This window comes from Phyllobates terribilis, unplaced genomic scaffold (assembly GCF_046119375.1).
Source record: "Phyllobates terribilis strain yellow unplaced genomic scaffold, ASM4611937v1 Scaffold_4__5_contigs__length_816908805, whole genome shotgun sequence".
In the NCBI taxonomy this organism is placed as follows: domain Eukaryota; kingdom Metazoa; phylum Chordata; class Amphibia; order Anura; family Dendrobatidae; genus Phyllobates; species Phyllobates terribilis.
The window spans coordinates 699,980,200-700,003,888 of NW_027362764.1; positions in this window are offsets into that span (position 1 = coordinate 699,980,200).

Genomic DNA, 23,689 nt, shown 5'->3' on the forward strand with positions numbered 1-23,689 from the left:
TCAGGCTAGGGAAAGACAAGAGAAGACTTACAACCAGTATGCTCCCGCTGTTCCCCTGGTACCCGGAGAGCAGGTCTTGAAGAGGAAAAGACGGCTCCACAAGTTGGATGACCAGTGGGAGGAGGACCCGTACACCGTACTGCCCTCAAGCCACGAGAACCCGAAGGTCTGTACCATCAGTAAAGACGGAGGGGAAACCACAGCCATTGTATCCCGGGACCATCTGAAGAAGTGTCCCGAACAACTGAGGAACTCTGAAGAGGAACAAGAAGACCATCGACCCGTGGAAGAAAGGGAAGATATGGTTAGTACCGTGCTCGGGGACTTCCCTCAGTTTTGGACTCAAGTCAATGGTGCAGTTGTGGTACCCGTACTCACCTTCCTCCAACCATCATCCCAAGAACCTACGGAGCAACGGGTAGAGCTGGAAGAACAGCCGGTCCAGGAGGCAGAAGACTCCACACAAGCAGAACAGGAAAATCAACCCTCTGCTTATAGTGAGCCTGCCGTACCCCTAGTGAGACAAAGAGCCGGTAGACAGCTGCCCAGTTTACCCTTGACAGCTCCTACACCCTGTAGTTCAGGGCCAGACAGTCAGCTCCGTAGGTCCACTCGGGCCACTGGAGGCCAGTTACCCGCACGCTGGAGAATTTAAAGTGTATAAATTGTTTTATTTATGTTTTTTTTTCTGTGTATTGTTGCTTGTGAATAATTTTGTGTTTCCAGTTGTTTTAGGAAACCTTGGTGGATTTACCGGGAATCCTTGTATATAGTTGGAGCGTAACCCAGGATGGACTAGAGACTGTTAAGGACTCGGGGTAGGACAGACCCCTACCTGGTTACGTCTCCCTGTGTTGGTGAAATGGACACCTTTGCTTTTCTTCAAAGACTGCACCCGGTTGCGGACACGCCGCAACCATCTTATGTGTTTTTCTTATTGTGTGTTATTGTTATACTTTGTTATGTTTTTCTAAATGTGTTTAGTCCCGGAGTACTAAATTTCACTAGGGGGGAATGTGGCACCCCAGGGGTCTGGTTTTCCACAGTAATGTAATGTTATGTCTGAGAGCAGGTGGGAGGTCCTTTGGTCAGGGATCCTGTGCATGCCACACCTCCTGCCCAGTCTTGGGAGGGGAAGAAATTCCCCTGTATAAACCCGGGGCTGAGGCAGGGTGAGTCAGACAAGGAGAGTGGAGACAAGAAGCAGCATAGGAAACAGGAGAGTTCCAAGGAGTCAGGGGCTGGCAGCTGCAGCGCTCGCCCTGACTAAGAAGATTCTTTACCGGACCCGGAGTCCGAGGCTGTGGGGACTAACTTCTACCCAGCAGCAGAATCCGTCAGGCAGGGGATTTCAGGTCCTCTGGCCCAGAAGCCCGAAGGCACGGTCACACGCGTGGGACCAGCACCGCCATCGTGGAGCGGAAGCCATTAGAAGGCCCCGAGTCACCGGCCATACGGGTGAGCACCACACGGTACACTCAGGGACGTGGGCTACTTACATCAGCTTCTAGCAAGGTAGCCAGAAGAGTACAGTCAGTTTGTGAGGCCTACAACTACGCCTGGCCAGGGGAGATCCCATCTGCTCAAAGACTGACCAGGCCCCGTTTGCTAGCAAGTACTCCGGGAGGGTCTATCGTTGTTACCAGTAAAGACCCTGAACTACACCGTACCGTCTCTGAGTGGTTCCTGCTAACCCCATCATCCACGTCGGCTGCCCTGAGGCCATACCCCTCCCGTTGGGGGTTATACTATCACGCTGCACAATCCTACCACCGGCCTCAGCGGTCTGCCCTGCAGCAGCAGCTCCCTGGCTGCACTCAACGGGTGGCGTAGTCATCAACTATTTACTACTAATAGACAGCCGTCTAGTTTGACTCCCTGGGCACGGACCGGGTCACCGCCACGAGACTACAACCCTCCACTGATCCGGCTCCGGGTAGGCTCCCGCATGCGCAACGCAGCGCGACACAGGCCCAGGGGCGCGTCATTCTACACAAGTAATGTGCCACGTCAGCAACTGTCAAGTGGGAACCTACTGTGCAGAAGAGAAAGTTAAGCATTGTTCCTGCTACCCCTTGTTCATACAGTATGTTCTAAATCCAGTAAACAAGACTTTATTTTCATAAACCTGTCTGTCTTAATCACCGTGGAACTAAAGAGGTGATGTGTCGCACAAATCGTACCAGAGCATATCCTGAAAGTATCAGTAATAGTGATGAGCGAGCACAAAAATGCTCGGGTACTCGTTGGAATGCTCCAGTGCTCGGACCGAGTAACAAGCCCAATGTAAGTCTATGGGAAACTCGAGCATTTTTCTGGCGGCTCCCCCCGGTGGTCTGCAGAGGGCCTAAAAATTGCCCAAATCAATGGGAACAGTGATGAAATGACATGGGATCAGCATAAGGGAGACCCCTGGAAGCATTTCGGACACCCAGGTCACTGCTGTCAACAATGTTGTCAGAGGTATTACGCCACTTTTACGGACTCATAATAAAACATACAAAAACAAAAACAAAATGGATTTTACTGGGGAAATTGTTAAGGAACATCCTTTCCAGGGTAATGACTTGTATAAAAGGCAAAATAAATAACCAAAAACAAAAATGCTCCTCCACATCTTGGGCTATGATCACACGTAGAGTTTTTGATGCGTTTTTGCACTTTTGCCTTGCTTTCAACCAATACAAATGCATTCACTGGGAAATGTAATTTAAACATTTTACAACCTTATCTGGCCATGTGGTGTGTCACACATCATCAGACACATGCATACAGTGCTGAAAAGACATGGAAACAGCATGGGGAAGACCCCTGGAAGCATCTCTGACTCCCATGTCACTGCCTAAAAGTGTGCCCATAATAAGTGATCCTTGGCGCATGCGAAGATCCCTCCCGCCTTGCACCTGTCGTTGCAGACTTGCAACAATCACCGTCCACGTCCTTGTCCCAGCACAGCGTTCAGTTGTCCCTACCCCATTCCTTGGAATGCAAGCGCAAGTATGCAGCTAGCCACCTACTCACCCACAGGCTGCAATACTATACTGCCAAATTTTTGACAGCTGCTTGCACTTCAAATGTAGCCTTTTAGGCTCGTGGAGGCGAAAGCTGTCCACAACCTCATGGTGGCGGTGGCCGGGTGTCCATACTCGGTCCCCAGCCGCCACTATTTCTCCCAATGTCGTCTCTGCCTTCCACAAGCAGGGGTCCCACAACATTAACTGTGCCCTCCCCAGTGCATTTAGGTGGGAAGTACCGCCTAACCACAAACACGTGGTCAGGTGAATGTTGCCAGGGACGGTACAGAGCCAGTCCACAATAAAAATGCAGCCATAGAGTGTCCGGAAACCTTCCCAAACACATTTCTTAGCCAAGGCTGCTTCTTGGCAGGGTTGGACGGGCCCACCAGAGAATCCTGGGGTTGGCCCTGGCTTCTCCATCAGGAGAGTTCATGATAGGAGCAAACTTTGCAGCTGCTGTGGGGCTCTTGAACGGGGGAGAAAGGTGGGCCCTCAGACTCAAATCCTCTGGTGGTCCCAATGTTTTTCAGTCTGACACTGCTTCTCAGTGACAGTTGTATTTCACCACAGCCATATTCTTTAGCTCGGTGAAAGGACTGGCATAGAGGAAAACCGTATCTACTCTGGGTGTCATTTCTCCCAGGAAGTCCAACATCAGCTCGCACTTGTCGGTGGTGCTTCGACTGTTAGAACCCTCCTGTTTGTTTTTTCCATCTTGTGTTTTGCGGTCACGTGACCATCTGCCTTTATATTCCAGCTCCGCCCTTGTGGCTGTGCTGGACTTCAGTGTTTGACTGTTTCTCTAGCCCGGTGCTTCGATGCCTTTCTCTGTCAAGTTCGCTTGGTCCTCTGGGACCTCTAGTACATTTTTGTCAGTTTGTCTTTTTGTGTTCTGCAACAACTTCTGTTTAAGAAGTGTCCCATTTTTGTCCCACTCCTTAGTTCTTTTAGGGACCCCTCCCTTAATTCTATAGGTCTTCGTTCAGACTAGCCGAGGACTAAGGCGGGTCTGTTCACTAGGAACAGGCAGCCCGCCACATCGTAGGGTTTCAGATTAGTCTTACTGTAGGGACAGCTTTCCCCTATCTTTCCTCAGTACATGTTGCAGATCATAACATCGACACACAAATATCTTTCTTTGCGCCTTTAATCTCATCATTCCAATTTTAGGCAATGGCCTGATCTGCAATGCAGTTTGAGAAATAACATGCATAAGCACGTCCAATCCACATTAAAAAAGCAGCCATAATGTGTCCGGGAACCTTCCCACACCCACACACTTTTCTTAGCCATTGCTGCTTCTCGGCAGGGTTGGACGGGCGCACCAGAGAACCGGAGACTCCTCCAGTGGGCCCTGGCTTCTCCTTCAGGAGAGTCAATAGTGCCAAGGTGAGGCCATGATGATGATAGAGGCCACCATTTGCTTAGTTTTCTGTTACTTGGAATGCAAGTGCAAGTATGCAGCCAGCCACCCACCCACCCACAGGCCGCAATAGTAAACTGCCAGATTTCTGGGCAGCTGCTTGCACTTGAAATGTGGCCTTTTAGGCTCATGGAGGCGGAAACTTTTCACAACCTCATGGCGGCGGTGGCCGAGTGTCCATACTTGGTCCCCAACCGCAACTATTTCTCCCGGTATCGTCTCTGCCTTCCACAAGCGCGGGTCCCAGAACATTACCCGTGCCCTCCCCAGTGCATTTACTGGGAAGGACCACCTAAACACAAACACGTTGACACGTGAATGTGGCCAGGGACAGTACGAATCCAGTCCACAGCTTGTCAGTGAGAGTTGTATTTCACCACAGCCATATTCTTTAGCTCAGTGAAAGGACTTGGGAAACCGTATCTACTCCAGCTGTCATTTCTCCCAGGAAGTCCTCTAATGCAGCTTGTTGCATAAGCAATGGCAGCCCGTCCAACATCAGCTCGCACTTGTCGGTGGTGCTTTTGACGCACATACATCTTTCTTTGAGCCTTTAATTTCATGACTACATATTTTGGCAATGGGCTGATCTGCAATGCGGTTTGAGAAATAACATGCATAAGCACATCCAATCCACATTGAAAAAGCAGCCATAAAGTGTCGGGGAACCTTCCCACACCCACACTTTTCTTAGCCAGGGCTGCTTCTCGGCAGGGTTGGACGGGCCCACCAGAGAACCGGAGACTCCTCCGGTGTGCCTTGGCTTCTCCTTCAGGAAAGTTCATAGTGCCGAGGTGAGGCCATGATGACGATAGAGGCCACCATTTGCTTAGTTTTCTGTTACTTGGAATGCAAGCGCAAGTATGGAGCCAGCCACCCACTCACAGGCCGCAATAGTAAACTGCCAGATTTCTGGGCAGCTTCTTGCACTTTAAATGTGGCCTTTTAGGCTCGCGGAGGCAGAAGCTATTCACAACCTCTTGGCGGCAGTTATCCCGGTATCGTCTCCGCCTCCACAAGCAAGGGGCCCTGAACATTACTGCTGGTACTTTTCTGTGGGAATCTGCTTTCCTCCTACCAGCCTGTAATATTTCCAGTGAACTATGGTACGACACCATGGTATTAGCACTGCCCCCAGTACCAGTAACAAAGCCATCCCCAATTTCCTTCTCAGGAATTCTATTTGGTAGACTGAGTGGCTGCCCAAATACATTAGTTTCTCACAAAGGAGCTGAAGATAGAGTGGATGTAGTTGCAAGTTTCTCCAGCCTGTTAGATTTCAAAGCGTGAACAGCAGCACATTGGCTCAGTGGTTAGCACTGAAGCCTTGCAGCGCTGGGATCCTGGGTTCAAATCCCAGTAAGGACAACATCTACAAGGATTTTGTATGTTCTCCCAGTGTTTGCATGGGTTTCCATCTCAGTAAAAAAGGAGACATAGAGTGTCCGGGAACTTTACCACACACTTTTATTAGCCAGGACTGCTTCTCGGCAGGGTTGGACGGTCCCACCAGAGAATCTTCGGGTGGGCCCTGGCTTAATGTCATTAACAACATTTATCTACAACCTTATCTGGCCATGTGGTGTGTGACACATCATCAGACACATCCTGTTTCATTTATGATGGAGGGACTCTGAAGTCACAAAGCCTATTTTTATAGGGTCATCAGGCGGCCCTTACTTTTCTTAAAGGGCCAGCAGTCGACCCTTGCTATTGTTTGAGAGCCATCATCCGACTATGCTTTGTTGTTCCAATTATTATCGAGTGGGTCTCCTATAATGCTATTGCGTATGCAATGACTGCAAGGGCAGAGGAGGGTCTCAGTTAAAAAAAAATTCCCATTATAAAGGAGCGGGTCTCCTATAGTGGTAATGCCCATGCTGTGACTGCAACGGCTGCCAATATTTGGGAAAAACCCTACTAACAATTTAAAGACACATAGAGCTGGGCCACAGTAATTACATGTTCCCATTAGAAACGAGAGGGTCAGCTAAACAGTTAAAGGGTATGCAGTGAATGCAACGGGTGCCAAAAATTTGGAGATAGTGTGATAGTTCACGTGAGCCGCACGTAGCCATCTATACACAGCAGGAGGCCGCACGTAGCCATCTATACACAGCGGGAGGCCGCACGTAGCCATCTATACACAGCGGGAGGCCGCACGGCGCCATCTATACACAGCAGGAGGCCGCACAGCGCCATCTATACACAGCAGGAGGCCGCACGGCACCATCTATACACAGCAGGGGGCCGCACGTAGCCATCTATACACAGCGGGAGGCCATACGTAGCCATCTATACGCAGTAGAGGGCCGCACGGCACCATCTATACACAGCAGGGGGGCGCACGGCGCCATCTATACACAGTGGGAGGCTGCACAGCGCCATCTATACACAGCAGGGGGCCGCACGGCGCCATCTATATACAGCAGGAGGCGGCACGTAGCCATCCATACACAGCGGGAGGCCGCACGGCGCCATCTATACACAGTAGGTGGCCGCACGTAGCCATCTATACACAGCAGGAGGCCGCACGTAACCATCTATACACAGCAGGAGGCCGCACGTAGCCATCTATACACAGCAGGAGGCCACACATAGCCGTCTATACACAGCAGGAGGCCGCACGTAGCCATCTATACACAGCAGGAGGCCACACGGTGCCATCTATACACAGCAGGAGGCCGCACGACGCCATCTATACACAGCAGGAGGCCATACGGCGCCATCTATACACAGCAGGAGGCCGCACGGCGCCATCTATACACAGTGGGAGGCTGCACAGCGCCATCTATACACAGCAGGGGGCCGCACGGCGCCATCTATACACAGCGGGAGCACGAACGGCACCATCTATACACAGCAGGAGGCCGCATGGTGCCATCTATACACAGCGGGAGGCCGCACTGCGCCATCTATACACAGCAGGAGGCCACACGGCACCATCTATACACAGCGGGAGGCCGCAAGGCGCCCCCCCAGAGACAGCAGGAGGCCGCACGGCGCCATCTATACTCAGCAGGAGGCCGCACGCAGTCACACACACACAAACATATACAGACATATACATACACGCATAAACACATTTGAAACACAAAAATACATATAAACAGACATCACACAATGATATCTGCCTGCACACACACACATACACACACTCACACTCTCACACACACACTCTCACACACTCACTCACACACACACACAGACTCACCATCCCCCAGCTCGGCTCCAGTCCTCCTGCTCTTCTCCGGTGCAGCACTACAGGCCGGGCGCACACTGCGTGACGTCACAGCTAGGAGACGCGGCCGCGCACAGGGCCATGTCTCCTAGCAGTGACGCGTCCGGGCCAGCACAGGGAAGTTAACTGCTGCAGTGCTGGCCCGGCCGAAGAAGAAGTAGCGGTCGTGCGCCGCTGCTAGGGGAGTGGTCCGGGGGCCCCCCCACCACTGTCTGCCGGTATGTGCCACGGCGCCGCACATATAATGAGGGCAATCTGGCCATAGACACCCCGGGGCCCCGGGCCCCCTGGAGGCTCGGGGCCCCGGGCGGTAGCCCAGATTGCCCCCATTATAATCATTATAATCCACCTATGGATGTTGGTACGGTCGGCAAGGTACTCCCTCACCATCTTCCGAAACTTTGCACTCCTTGGGAAAGTACCCCACGCCTCAGGGCCTGTGCGATGGGAGGGTCTGAGAAAACTGTCCCAGAACTTTGACAGTGTTCCCCTGCCTCTGCTGGATTGCATTTGTGGCTCTCTCGCCTGTACTCCTTGGTTGTCCAACGAACTATGACCTCAGCCTCCAGTGCATTCAGATGGGAATTTTTTAAATAATTCCACAACAAGGGCCTTCTCGTTCTACACCATATTATTAGACCTGTCCTGCAAGGGAATAAGAGACATAAAGTTCTCCCTGTAGTGTGGGTCTAGAAGCATCACCAACCAGTAATGACTGTCACCCAAAATTTAGACAACGCGAGGGTCACGGGAAAGGCAGTGTAACATAAACTCAGCCATGTGTGCCAGACTGCAAAGATGCAAGACTTCCCGTGTCCTCACCAAGAGGACGGACGACTGACTATGCTCTCCTTCTCATCCTCCTCCTCTTCCTTCTCCTCCCTGTCCTCAGGCTGAAGAGATGGTATGACGGTTGTGCAGGTAGTACCGTCTATAGTGCAGGAAACTAGCTTCTGTTCTTCCTCCTCCTCCTCTTCCTTATTGTCACCCAATCCACATTGGGATGAAATGAGACTGCGCTGTGTGTAATCACCCTGTATGGTTCCTTGCTCCATCTCATCGTGCTCTGCCTGCAATTCATCCTCTTTAATTGAAAGCAGACAGTGTTTCAGAAGACAGAGAAGTGGGATGGTGACGCTAATTATGGCGTCATCGCCGCTCACCATCATGGTGGAGTCCTCAAAGTTTTGGAGGATGGTACAGATGTCTGACATCCATGTCCACTCGTGAGGTTTTATGTGTGAAGTCTGGCCTGAATACTGGCGGCCTTGTTGATGCTGGTAGTCAACAACTGCCCTCTTCTGCTCACAAAACCTTCCCAACATCTGCAATGTATAGTTCCAACGCGTGGGGACAACGCAGATCAGTCGGTGAGCTGGAAGCTGCAAACACTGCTGAAGCACGGCAAGGGCACCGGAAACTGTAGCTGTACTTTGACAAACAGATCTAGCAGATCCGGGTAGCTTACCCAATCATTCAATATTTACAATGGTACTAGACAGGGTTGCCCACTTTCACCTCTACTTTTCATAATGGTAATGGAACCTCTGATTAAGTCTATTAATGATTGCAAAGACATAAAGGGCGTTCATATACAAGGAATCCATCACAAAACTATGGCCTTTGCTGACGACCTTCTTATTACAATGTCGCAACCTTGCAAAGGCATTCCGGCCATTATGCAAATCTTAGAGCGTTATGGCTCCCTGTCTAACTTTAAAATAAATATAACTAAATCCGAAGCATTGGGAATAAATATTCCTCTAAGTACACTAGCCCACCTCAAATCCCAATTTACCTTTAATTGGCCAGATAAATATATAAAGTATTTGGGCATTAAAATAAGCTCGTCTAATAAAGAGCTTTTTAATCTAAACTATAAAAAACTTCTCACTACAATCCCTGATCAGATTAAAAAATGGAAAGCCCCTTTTCTTTCCTGGATGGGTAGAAAAAACCTAATTAAAAGTATTTTACTACCTAAAATCCTCTACCTTTTCCAAATGTTACCCATTGCCCTTCCAAAATCATTACTCAACAAAATCAACTCTATATTCTTTAACTATATCTGGAACAAACATCGATCGAGACTAAACTCTCACACTCTCTCACTTTCAAAAAGGCTTGGGGGCATGGGAGCTCCCAATATATATAACTACTATATAGTTGCCACACTGTCTAGAACTATTGATTGGGTACGGAAACCAAGGGAGAAACCTTGGCTCTCCTTAGAAGAATACATGTCCCCTATCCAATTGCGTTCAATTATTTTTTCCCCTTTCATACTTACCAGTAAAATTTCATTCTCTAACCCTCTCACCAAAGCTTCGGTCAAAAATTGGAAACTCGTTGTGTCCCACCTTGCGCCAGCCCCATCTTCACTAACTCGAGTGTCCGACATAATAGCTTCAGACCTGGATTACGATTCTTCACCCTCTACATCACCCTTAATAGATCAATTATATAACGAAGGCTCCTTTATATCCTTTCAAGATCTAAAGGCATTACCCACATTGTCAAATTACACCTTTATTCATTACGAATCCCTTAAGAAAGCAATACGACAACTCGTTGCTGGTTGAGACTCCACAAGACCGCTTACTATAATTGAATCCATGTGCTCACAAATAAAGACCCCAAAAAAGTTGCTTTCCTCACTCTATAATATTTTAAACACGAGGGATGTTTCTCTGAAAAGAGCCTTTCTACTGAGCTGGGAAAAGGAACTGGATTCTTCCTTTACTGACTCTCAAGTTAAACAGATCTATAAACTTTCCCATGGCCCCTCACAATGCGTTAGAGTTCAGGAAAATAATTACAAAATACTTACTCAATGGTACACATCCCCTATTCAGATGCACAGATGGTTTCCCACCTCCTCAGACTTATGCTGGCGTTGTGGTACTAGACAGGGTTCGTACCTTCATATTTGGTGGTCATGCCAGGCCATCCAAACTTTCTGGACGGTAGTTTCCCAAACTATTTTTGAAGCCCTCCACTTACTTACTGCCTTGACACCAGAACATATTTTCCTGAATCTCCCTTTAGATCCAAGCAGGAAAACCGATTCAAAGTTGGCCTTTTTCATTCTATCAGCTGGTAAACTTCTTATTCCTACATTCTGGCGCTCAACTAACGTCCCTAACAAAAAACAACTTATTCTTAAAGTTGATCAACTATTCCTCATTGAAGAAGTGGCTGCTCTGGCACAAGGAAACCTCCCTATATTCACTCAAATATGGGCACCTTGGGAAAGGTTTAGGAATTCTGTCAATTTTATCTCCTTAATCTCCTAGTTTTTCCATTACGATATTTGACCACTAATTTGCTACAGGACCTACCCCCTTCCCCCCCCCTTCCCCCCAACCCATCTGACTCCTTCTCCTCATCCCTGGTTCATTTCTCAAAAAATCATTAATTTTGAATCAACTCCCTTCCTTCCACTCAACAGAGTTCCCTCCCATTTTCTAGCCTTTTATATTACATTTTTGATTACATGTCTATTATTGTATGTATAATTCCTTTGTTCTCTCAGATCTTGCTTCCCTATGGGATTACTCTGTATTTGTTATCTGTGTCCTTGATTCAATTTAAATAAAACATTTAAAACAAAACAGCAGATTCGGGTAGGTTTTGAGAAACCGCTGAACCCCGAGGTTAAGCACATGGGCCAGACATAGTACGTGTGTGAGCTTGCCACGCCTCAGAGCCGACACCAGATTCCAGCCATTGTCACACACGACCATGCCTCGATGTAGGGTCAGTGGTGTCAGCCACAGATCTGCCTGCTCTTTCAGAGCTGTCCACAACTCTTCAGTGTTGTGTGGTTTGTCACCTAAACATATTAGCTTCAGCAAGGCCTGTTGCCGCTTGGCCAAGGCAGTGCTGCAGTGCTTCCAGCTTGCGACTGATGTGGTAATTTCAGAGATGGATGCTGAAGAGGAGGAAGAGGAGGTGCAGGAGCTTTAGAATGTGGGGGCTACCCTGATTGAACCAGGGCCCGCATTCCTCGGCGTCGGGAGAACGTGTTCCGTCCCAAGGTCCGACTGGATCCCGGCTGCCACTATATTAACCCAGTGTGCCGTTAGCGAGATGTACCGTCCCTGCCCACAAGCACTTGTCCACGTGTCCGTCGTTAGGTGGACTTTCCCAGTAACTGCGTTGTTGAGGGCACGTCTAATATTGTGGGATGCGTGCTCGTGTAATTCGGGGACAGCACACTGGGAGAAATAGTGGCTGCTGGGGACCGAGTATCGAGGGACGGCCGCCGCCATCAGGTTGCAGAAAGCTCCCGTTTCCACGAGCCTAAAAGGCAACATTTCGAGCGCAAGCATTCGCGAAACACATGAATTTAGTAGTGTGGCCTGTGGGGTGTTAGTTGCTTATTTGCGCTTGCGCTCCAAGGACTGGGGTAGGGACAACTGAACGCTGCGCTGGGACAAGGACGTGGATGTGCTTGCTGATGGTGCTACTTGAGAGTGTGCAATGACAGGTGTAGGGCTTGAGGCATCTTGGCATGCGCCATGGACAGGGGATTGGCGTGCATGCGCAACAGCGGAAGAAGCAGTGGTGTCACCCGCAGACACTGTTGCTGGACCTTGGGGTTCGGCCCACTTAGTCGGGTGCTTTGCTGCCATGTGCCTGATCATGCTGGTGGTGGTCAGGCTGGTAGTTTTGCTACCCCTGCTGATGCTGGCCGGGCAGGTGGTGCAAATGGCCTTTTTGGGGTTATCTGCAGAGTCTTTAAAAAATAACCAGACTCGGGAAGACAGTTGTACTGGCAACCTCCGTCGTGATGGCGTTACGAGGAACGCTTTCCCACCTTGTGTCGGCAGCCACCACACTGCTTCTTCCTGCCTGTTGTGGTGCTACACCTCCCTCCTCCTGTGTGCTGCTGTCCTCACTCTGTGTGTCCTCCTACCAGGTTGGATCAGTTACTATATCATCCACCCCCTTGTCTTCCACTTCCGCACCCTAGTCCTCCTCCTGACTTTCTGGCAATTGTGTCTTATCATCATCATCCACCTCTTGCGACAGTAATTGCACTTTACCACCATCACCTTCGTGTGACCGTGGCTGCTCCAATATTTGGGCATCACTACACGCGTTATCCTCTTGACTCGCTTGAAGCTTGCCGGGGGAGAAACCCGGATCTACAAATGGAAAAGTGGACAGCTCTTCTGAGTGTCCAAGTGTGGGATCAGTTGTTTCCGGGCACTCAGCATGGTGGGAGGAAGGAGGATCAGGGTGAGGATTATGCGGTCCAGACTCATGGCTACTGAGACTTGACCATGTGGAAGACAGGGTGGAGGTGGTGGTGGTCAAGCGACTGGATGCATTATCTGCTATCCAACCAATAACCTTTTCACACTGCTCTGTGTTCAATAGTGGTGCTCTGCGGTCCCCTAGTAATTGGGACAGGAAGGTCAAGTGAGAAGATGTGGGTGTTTGTTGTGGCACAATTTCACCTTGCCCACGGCCACGTCCTCGGCCTCTGCATGCACCATCACCATCACGTCCACTTCCCCGTCCCTTGCCACGCACCTTGCCCATTTTAAATGGAAGACAATATTTTATATGTTCACGAGAAATGGTTGATTTTGGAACGCAGTTATATGTGATATGTCTGAAAGAGAACCACGATTTTAAGTAATATTAATATTATTCTACACGGAGACCTAGTGTGAATCACTTCACTGACACACTGCAACGGAATGAAAATGGAAGAAATGTATGATTTTTGAAGTCTTTTCGGTGATATGTCTGACAGAGAACCACGGCTTTAAATTGCAGGCCTGTAACTTACTAATATTATTCTACACGGAGACCTAGTGTGAATAGTTTCACCGACACACTGCAATGGAATAAAAATGGAAGAAATGTATGAATTTAGAAGTCTTTTCAGTGATATGTCTGACAGAGAACCACGGCTTAAAATTTTAGGCCTGTAATTTACTAATATTATTCTACACGGAGACCTAGTGTGAATAGTTTCACCGACACACTGCAATGGAATAAAAATGGAAGAAATGTATGAATTTAGAAGTCTTTTCAGTGATATGTCTGACAGAGAACCATGGCTTTAAATTGTAGGCCTGTAATTTACTAATATTATTCTACACAGAGACCTAGTATGAATAGCTTCACCGACACACTGCAACAGAATGGAAATGGAGGCCAATATTTTACACGATCAGTTCAAATTTCTGGATTTTTATCGCTGTAATATGGAACAGATCTGGCTTTATTCTGCAGTGAGCAGATAAATGGTGTACTCTGGATTGCTTTTTAAGCAAATAACCAGGATTAAGATAAAAAAAATTTGCTCTGGCCCCTAATATCTGGGGCTATGTCTAGCAATATCTGTAATTATACAGCAGCAGCAGACAGGACAGTCAATGGACCCTCTTGTGCTGTATTATACACTGCAGTCTGCCACATACACTGCCTGCCTGACTAGCACTGATATTTTGCAGCTGGATTAGTCCTCAGAAGGACTGTTAGTTCAGATGGATATAGATATATGTTGTGGAATACCTACACTAACTATAAACAAGCAAATCTCTCCCTGACACAGCAGCAGCTCTCCCTACTCTGCGTGTTTCCGGAGTAAACTGTGACAAGCATGGTGGCCTGATGATTCTGTGCGGCCAGCCAATCACTGTAATGCCCACAACCAACATGGCTACGGCATTACAGTGCATGGCAGGCAATCTCTGCATGTTCATTGGCTCTCTAAAGAGCGCCAAACAAGCAGGGTGGGGACCCGAGTTCCCGACTGAGCAACCCGGAAATACTCGCCGAGCTCGTCGAGCACAGTGATGCTCGGGCGAGTACCGTGTTCGCTCATCACTAATCAGTAACAGTATCACAACCGCATGCACACGCTCAGTGACCCCTGTGCAAGGCAGTGGGGACAGAAATAGATGTTGGCCAAATTTCCCCCTTACATAGTCATTCACTGCTGCCTGTAAGTATCTGTTCATACCTATACTTTCATTTTGTTTCTCTGCACAGTTTTAGAAAAAGAGAAACAGAATTCATTTGAAGAACATAGATGATGTAAATGGCAAGGTTCGTCACATGAATTTCTGTTTCTCTGTTCCTAGAACAATTGGAGGTGTGAGCAGTAGTGTTGAGCGAGTAGGATTCATTAACCATTTCAGCTAGCACGCTTAGGTGCTTGCCGAGTATTTTGGCATTCTTGGCATTTCGTTTACTTTCACCACAGTTGCAAGTGTCATGGCTATTAGGCAGCTGTGACACATGAAGAGATTGACTGTTGAACACCCGAGCGTGCTCGCCGAAAGGGTTACTGAAACCTACTCGTTCATCACTATTGAGCAGGCTTAAGGGATTGTCCAACAGTACAATTTTTTTTTAGTCATGAGTTGATTGAACATAATAAATGGAGGTATACCTTTTAACCCTGCACTGACCCAGTACAGAAGTGGTGTCTACCCTAATCAGAAGTCACAGCAATGCTGCAATTTGTAATTGGCTGCAGTGGTCAGGTGACTAGAAGAGTGTGTCATTGGATGTTTCTCTGTAGTTACAGCCTGTAATTTGCCTTTAATTACAGGCTGCAGTGATCAGGTGACTTCGGAGCTGGTTGTGCCGGATCCATGGGGGTGCTGGAAGGTGAGTATACTTCCATTTGTTATCTTTAATCAATACATACCTTTAAAAAGTATACACTGCTGGACAACCCCCTTTAATAGGTAATGACTGATATGTATTCATGTAAAACCTATCAAATCCAATACATGAAAAATTGTCCATCTGATATAGAAAAACAAAAAAGTACCACCCAGCATGCCTACCTTTTCTCACCTAGCAAATTCAAGAGTTGTTCGGGCAACTAATACTTCTTTACTGTGGCCACTGATTGGGGTGGAGGGCACATGCTGACCGGCTGGTTTAGGAAGTCCAGAAACTATCAGGAAACCCAGACAGCGCTGGAAGAGGAGCAGCGGAGGTCGGTCAGGTGAGTTTAAGCCAATTTTATATTTTTTTCAGCACATGGGGTCTTTCCTTTTTATAACTGGAGTGAACGGTCTTTTTGTTTAGCAGAGTTTTCTCTCTTTTTAAGGCCTCAGTTAGACATCAGGGTGTTTTTTTTTTACTAACAAGAAAAACAGATCGAGTTTCATAAGTGATTTTGATCAGAGTTTCATCAGGTTTTTTTCACTGATTGCAAAGAAAAATGTTTTTTCCACCTACTCCTATATATCAGTCAGCGACTTTAATTGCCAAATTTGATCCAACACTCGGATTACTATCGAACATGTCTCTGCAATTTTGCACCGACCACTACTCGGTCCACAAAAATTCCTGACATGAACAGCCCCATAGACTGTCATAGATACGAGTGCTATCTGTTAAAAATACGGATAGCACTTATATGCAAAAAATGGGTGTCTGAATGAGCCCTTACATGCAGTATAAACATACTATAGTGTTTAACCTCTTTACGTGGTTTGCACGTTAATGACCAAGTCAATTTTTAAAATTCTGACTACTGTCACTTTATGAGGTAATAACTCTAGAACGCTTCAACGGATTCCCCTGATTCTGAGATTGTTTTTTCGTGACATATTGTACTTCATGATAGTGGTAAAATTTCTTCGATATCGCTTGCGTTACTTTGTTAAAAAATTGAAAATTTTGCAATTTTTAAACTTTGAATTTTCATGCCCTTAACCCCTTAAGCCCCGCGGGTGGTTTGCACGTTAATGACCGGGCCAATTTTTAAAATTCTGACCACTGTCACTTTATGAGGTAATTACTCTGGAACGCTTCAACGGATCCCCCTGATTCTGAGACTGTTTTTTCGTGACATATTGTACTTCATGATTGTGGAAAAATTTCTTCGATATCACTTGCGTTTATTTGTGAAAAAAACGGAAATTTGGCGAAAATTTTGAAAATTTTGCAATTTTCAGAATTTGAATTTTTAAGCCCTGAAATCAGAGCGATATATCACACAAAAGAGTTAATAAATAACATTTCCCACATGTCTACTTTACATCAGCACAATTTTGGAACCAAAATTTTTTTTTGTTAGGGAGCTATAAGGGTTAAAAGTTGACCAGCGATTTCTCATTTTTCCAACAAAATTTACAAAACCATTTTTTTAGGGACCACATCACATTTGAAGTCACTTTGAGAGGTCTGTATGACAGAAAATACCCAAAAGTGACACCATTCTAAAAACTGCACCCCTCAAGGTGCTCAAAACCACATTCAAGAACTTTATTAACCCTTCAGGTGCTTCACAGGAATTTTTTGAATGTGGAAGAAAAAAATGAACATTTAACTTTTTTCACAAAAATGTTACTTTAGACCCAATTTTTTTTATTTTCACAGGGGTAACAAGAAAAAATGGACCCCAAAATTTGTTGTTCAATTTCCCCTGGGCACGCAGATACCCAATATTTGGGGAAAAAACACTGTTTAGGCGCACGGCAGGGCTCGGAAGGGAAGGAGCGCCATTTGACTTTTTGATTGTAAAATTTGCTTGAATAATTAGCGGACGCCATGTTGTGTTTGGAGAGCCCATGTGTGCCCAAACTTTGGAGCTCCCCCACAAGTGACCCCATTTTGGAAACTAGACCCCCCAAGGCACCTTTCTAGATGCATAGTGAGCACTTGGAACCCCCAGGTGCTTCACAAATTGATTCGTAACAATGAAAAAGTGAAAAAAAAAAACACTTTTTCATTTTTATGAATCAATTTGTGAAGCACCTGAGGGTTCCAAGTGCTCACAATGCATCTAGATAGGTGCCTTGGGGGGTCTAGTTTCCAAAATGGGGTCACTTGTGGGGGAGCTCCAATGTTTGGGCACACAGCGGCTCTCCAAACGCAACATGGTGTCCGCTAACAAATTTAACGCAAAATTGGCTCAAATTGTTAGCGACACCATGTTGCGTTTGGAGAGCCGCTGTGTGCCCAAACATTGGAGCTCCCCCACAAGTGACCCCATTTTGGAAACTAGACCCCCCAAGGCACCTATCTAGATGCATCGTGAGCACTTGGAACCCCCAGGTGCTTCACAAATTGATTCGTAACAATGAAAAAGTGAAAAAAAAAAACACTTTTTCATTTTTATGAATCAATTTGTGAAGCACCTGGGGGTTCCAACTGCTCACTATGCATCTAGATAGGTGCCTTGGGGGGGTCTAGTTTCCAAAATGGGGTCACTTGTGGGGGAGCTCCAATGTTTGGGCACACAGGGACTCTCTAAATGCAACATGGTATCCGCTAACAAATTGAATGGAAAATCGTCTCAAATTGTTAGCGGACACCACATTGCGTTTGGAGAGCCCCTCTGTGCCCAAACTTTGGAGCTCCCCCACAAGTGACCCCATTTTGGAAACTAGACCCCCCAAGGCACCTTTCTAGATGCATAGTGAGCACTTGGAACCCCCAGGTGCTTCACAAATTGATTCGTAATAATGAAAAAGTGAAAAAAAAAACACTTTTTCATTTTTATGAATCAATTTGTGAAGCACCTGGGGGTTCCAACTGCTCACTATGCATCTAGATAGGTGCCTTGGGGGGTCTAGTTTCCAAAATGGGGTCACTTGTGGGGGAGCTCCAATGTTTGGGCACACAGGGACTCTCTAAATGCAACATGGTATCCGCTAACAAATTGAATGGAAAATCGGCTCAAATTGTTAGCGGACACCACATTGCGTTTGGAGAGCCCCTCTGTGCCCAAACTTTGGAGCTCCCCCACAAGTGACCCCATTTTGGAAACTAGACCCCCCAAGGCACCTTTCTAGATGCACAGTGAGCACTTGGAACCCCCAGGTGCTTCACAAATTGATTCGTAATAATGAAAAAGTGAAAAAAAAAAACACTTTTTCATTTTTACGAATCAATTTGTGAAGCACCTAGGGGTTTCAAGTGCTCACTATGCATCTAGATAGGTGCCTTGGGGGGTCTAGTTTCCAAAATGGGGTCACTTGTGGGGGAGCTCCAATGTTTGGGCACACAGGGACTCTCTAAATGCAACATGGTATCCGCTAACAAATTGAATGGAAAATCGGCTCAAATTGTTAGCGGACGCCACATTGCATTTGGAGAGCCCCTCTGTGCCCAAACTTTGGAGCTCCCCCACAAGTGACCCCATTTTGGAAACTAGACCCCCCAAGGCACCTTTCTAGATGCATAGTGAGCACTTGTAACCCCCAGGTGCTTCACAAATTGATTCGCAACAATGAAAAAGTGAAAAAAAAAACACTTTTTCATTTTTACGAATCAATTTGTGAAGCACCTAGGGGTTTCAAGTGCTCACTATGCATCTAGATAGGTGCCTTGGGGGGTCTAGTTTCCAAAATGGGGTCACTTGTGGGGGAGCTCCAATGTTTGGGCACACAGGGGCTCTCCAAACGCAACATGGCGTCCGCTAACAATTTGAGCCGATTTTCCATTCAATTTGTTAGCGGACACCATGTCGCGTTTGGAGAGCCCGTGATGTGCCTAAACAGTGGAGCTCCCCCACAAGTGTCCCCATTTTGGAAACTATACCCCTCAAGGATTTTATTAAGGTGTATAGTGAACATTTTGAACCCAGAGGTACGGCACAGAATTTGTTTACATTAGGTCATCATATTGAATAAGTTGTCATTATTCTTGAGCGCAAGTGCTCGCTACTTGAGTTTGCATCGGGTACTCAGGTATGCACCATGTACAGCGTGTGCTCGAGTGACATGCTCGAGTCCCTGCTCCTCATGTTTCACGGTTATTAGACACCCAAAAAAAAACATGCGGGGATCGCTCGTGCATGGCAGGCAATCCCCGTAAAGTTTTTTGGCCGCGAAGCATATGGGGCAGAGACTGGAGCATGTCACTCAAATACCCACGATACTCAATGCATACCAGAGCACCCGATGCAAACTCAAGTAGCGAGCACTTGCTCTCAACACTAGTCGCCATATCGTCATCTTTTTTTCTTACTTTTGAAAAAAATCCCAACCCCAGCCCTAACCCTAGCACAACCCTAGCCCCAGCACAACCCTAGCCCCAGCACAACCCTAGCCCCAGCACAACCCTAGCCCCAGCACAACCCTAGCCCCAAACCCAGCCCTAACCCTAGCCCAATCCTAACCCAAGAGTTTATTTTTGACGCCGTTCCTTGTGCGGTATAAGTGATTAGACGACTTTATTCTTCGGGTCGGTGTGATTACAGCAATGCCAGAATCATATGGGGTTTTTATGACTGACAGCTGTCACACACTAAAAGACGCATTTTTTGTAAAATCTAATTTTTGCATCGCCATATTTTGAGAGCTATAATTTTTCAAGATTTTGGCAGACAGTCATGTGACGGCTCGTTTTTTGCGGGATGACTTGACGTTGTTATTGGTGCCATTTTCAGGCACGTGACATTTTTTGATCGCTTTCTATTCCGATTTTTGGGAGGCAGAATAAACAAAAACCAACAATTCAGGAATTGTTTTATTTTTTTTTTTTTATTCTGTTCCGCGTGTGGTAAAATTGATGAGGTAGCTTTATTCTTCGGGTCAGTACGTTTACAGCGGTACCACATTTGTATCATTTTTCTATGTTTTGGCGCTTATACACAATAAAAGCTATTTTATAGAAAAAAATATTTTTTAGTATCGCTTTATTCTGAGAGCTATAACTTTTATATTTTTCGGCTGATGGAGCTGTATGGTGGCTTGTTTTTTGCGGGACGAGATGATGTTTTCAGCGGTATCATTTTTATTTATATGCGTCATTTTGATCGCGTGTTATTCCACTTTTTGTTTGGCGGTATGGTGATAAAGCATTGTTTTTTGCTTCGGTTTTTTTTTTTTTTTTTTTACCGTGTTCACTGAAGGGGTTAACTAGTGGGACAGTTTTATAGGTCAGGTTGTTCCGGACGCGGCGATACCAAATATGTGTACTTTTATTGTTTTTTTTTTATTTTTTTATAATAATATTTATTGATGGGTACATTATATTTTTATTTTTGGTGTATTATTTTTTTTTTTTTTTTATAATATTTTTGCACATTTTTTTTTTTTTTTTTCCCACTTTCACACAGTTTATACACTTTATTACTTTGTCCCACTCTGGGACTTTCACTTTTTTTTTTCTGATCGCCTGCATGGCACAGGAATGGAGCACCATCCCTATGCCATGAAGGCTGTCAGAAGTGCACAGTGTGAAGATTGCTTGGAGATGCACTGCGCATGTCCAAGCAATCTTCCTGCTCTCTGGTGACCCGGATGTTGTCATGACGACATTGGGTCGTCATGGCAACACCCGGGAAGCCTTTGCAGACTGCGCTGGAAGCCGGAAGAGGAGGTGAGTATCGCCGATCACCTCCCCTTGCCCCCGCAATGCCGCGATCGACTTCGATCGACTTCGATCGCAGCATCGCGGGGGTTAATGTGCTGGGAGCGGTGCAGGACCGCTCCCTGCACATAGTACCGGGTGTCAGCTGTGACAATCAGCTGACACCCGGCGGCGATCGCGCCCGCACAGCCTGTGTGTGCGCGCGATCGCCATGACGTACTAATACGGGTCTGGGTATTAAGTCCCAGGGCACAGACGCGTATTAGTACGTCAGATGTCAGTAAGGGGTTAAATCAGAGAGATATGTCATACAAAAAAGTTAATAAATAACATTTCCCACATGTCTACTTTACATCAGCACAATTTTGGAACCAAAATTTGTTTTTGTTAGGAAGCTATAAGGGTTAAAAGTTAACCAGCGATTTCTCATTTTTCCAACAAAATTTACAAAACCCATTTTTTTAGGGACCACATCACATTTGAAGTGACTTTGAGGGGCCTTTATGACAGAAAATACCCAAAAGTGACACCATTCTAAAAACTGCATCTCTCAAGGTGTTCAAAACCACATTCAAGAAGTTTATTAACCCTTCAGGTGCTTCACAGGAATTTTTGGAATGTGGAAGAAAATAATGAACATTTAACTTTTTTTTCACAAAAAATTTACTTTAGACACAGATTGTTTTATTTTCACAAGGGTAACAGGAAAAAATGGACCACAATATTTGTTGTGCAATTTCTCCTGAGCACGCCGATACCTCATATGTGGGGGGAAACCACTGTTTGGGCACACAGCAGGACTCAGTAGGGAAGCCATTTGACTTTTTAATGTAAAATTTGCTTGAATAATTAGCAGACTCCATGTCGCGTTTGGCGAGTCCCTGATGTGCCTAAACAGTGGAAACCCCCCACAAGTGACACCATTTTGGAAACTAGACCCCTCAAGGTACTTATCGAGATGTGTGGTGAGCAACTTGAACCCCCAGGTGCTTCACAGAAGTTTATAACATTGGGCTGTAAAAATAAAATGTTCACATTTTTCCCTCAAAAATGTTTTTCACCCCCAATTTTGCATTTTCATAAGAGTAACAGGAGAAATTACCCCATACCATTTGATGTGCAATTTCTCCTGAGTAAGCCGATACCCCATATGTGGGGGAAAACCACTGTTTGAGTGCCCGGCAGGGTTCGGAAGGGAAGGAGTGCCATTTGACTTTTTGAATGTAAAATTTGCTTGAATAACTAGCGGACGCCATGTCGCATTTGGGGAGCCCTTGATGTGCCTAAACAGTGGAAACCCCCTACAAGTGACACCATTTTGGAAACTAGACCCCTCTGGGAACTTACCTAGATGTGTGGTAAGCACCTTGAAACCCCAGGTGCTTCACAGAAGTTTATAACATTAAGCCATAAAAATACAATTTTTAAATTTTTCCCACAAAAATTATTTCAGCCCCCAATTTAGCATTTTCATAAGGGAAACAGGAGAAATTGCACCATACCATTTGTTGTGCTATTTCTCCTGAGTAAGCTGATACCCCATATATGGGGGAAAACCACAGTTTGGGCGCACGGCATGTAAAATTTGCTTGAATAATTAGCAGATGCCATGTCGCATTTGGGGAGCCCCTGATGTGCCTAAACAGTGGAAACCGCTCACAAGTGACCGCATTTTGGAAACTAGACCCCTCAAGGATTTTATCAAGGGGTATAGTGAACATTTTGAACCCAGAGGTACGACACGGAATTTGATAACATTAGGTCATCATATTGAATAAGTTTTCATTAGTCTTGAGCGCAAGTGCTCGCTACTTGAGTTTGCATCGGGTACTCGGGTATGCACCAAGTATCGCAGGTGCTCAAGTGACATGCTCGAGTCCTTGCCCCGCATGTTTCACGGTTGTTAGGCACCTAAAAAAAAACATGCGGGGATTGCTCATGCATGGCAGGCGATCCCCGCTTGTTTTTTTTGGCTGTATAACAGCCACGAAACATATGGGGTGGAGACTCGAGCATGTCACTTGAGCACCCGCGATACTCGATGCATACCTGAGCACCCGATGCAAACTCAAGTAACGAGCACTTGCATCAACAATAGTCGCATTATCGTCATCATTTTTTTTCTATACTTTTGAAAAAATCCCAACCCCAACACAACCCTAACCCCAACCCTAATACAACCCTAACACTAACCCTAATCCTTACCCTAATCCTAACCGTAACCCTAACACAACCCTAACCCTAACACAACCCAAACACAACCCTAACCCTAACACAACATTAACCCTAACACAACCCTAATCCTAACTGTAACTCTAATCCTAGAGTTTATTTTTTACGCCCCTTCCTCGTGCAGAATAAGTGATTAGACGACTTTATTCTTTGGGTCGGGGCAATTACAGCGATAGCAGATTTATATCGGGGTTTTTATATTTGGCAGCTGTCACACACTAAATGTGTTTTTGTTTTTTGCAGAGACTAGTTTTTGTATCGCCATATTTTGAAAGCTATAATTTTTCCATATTTCGGCAGACAGAGTTATGTAGGGGCTTGTTTTTTGGGGGACAATTTGACGTTTTTATTGGTACCATTTTTGGGCACGTGACATTTTTTGATTGCTTTCTATTCCGATTTTTGGGAGGCAGAATAAACAAAAACCAGCAGTTCAGGAACTGTTTTTTGTTTTTTTTAAATGCC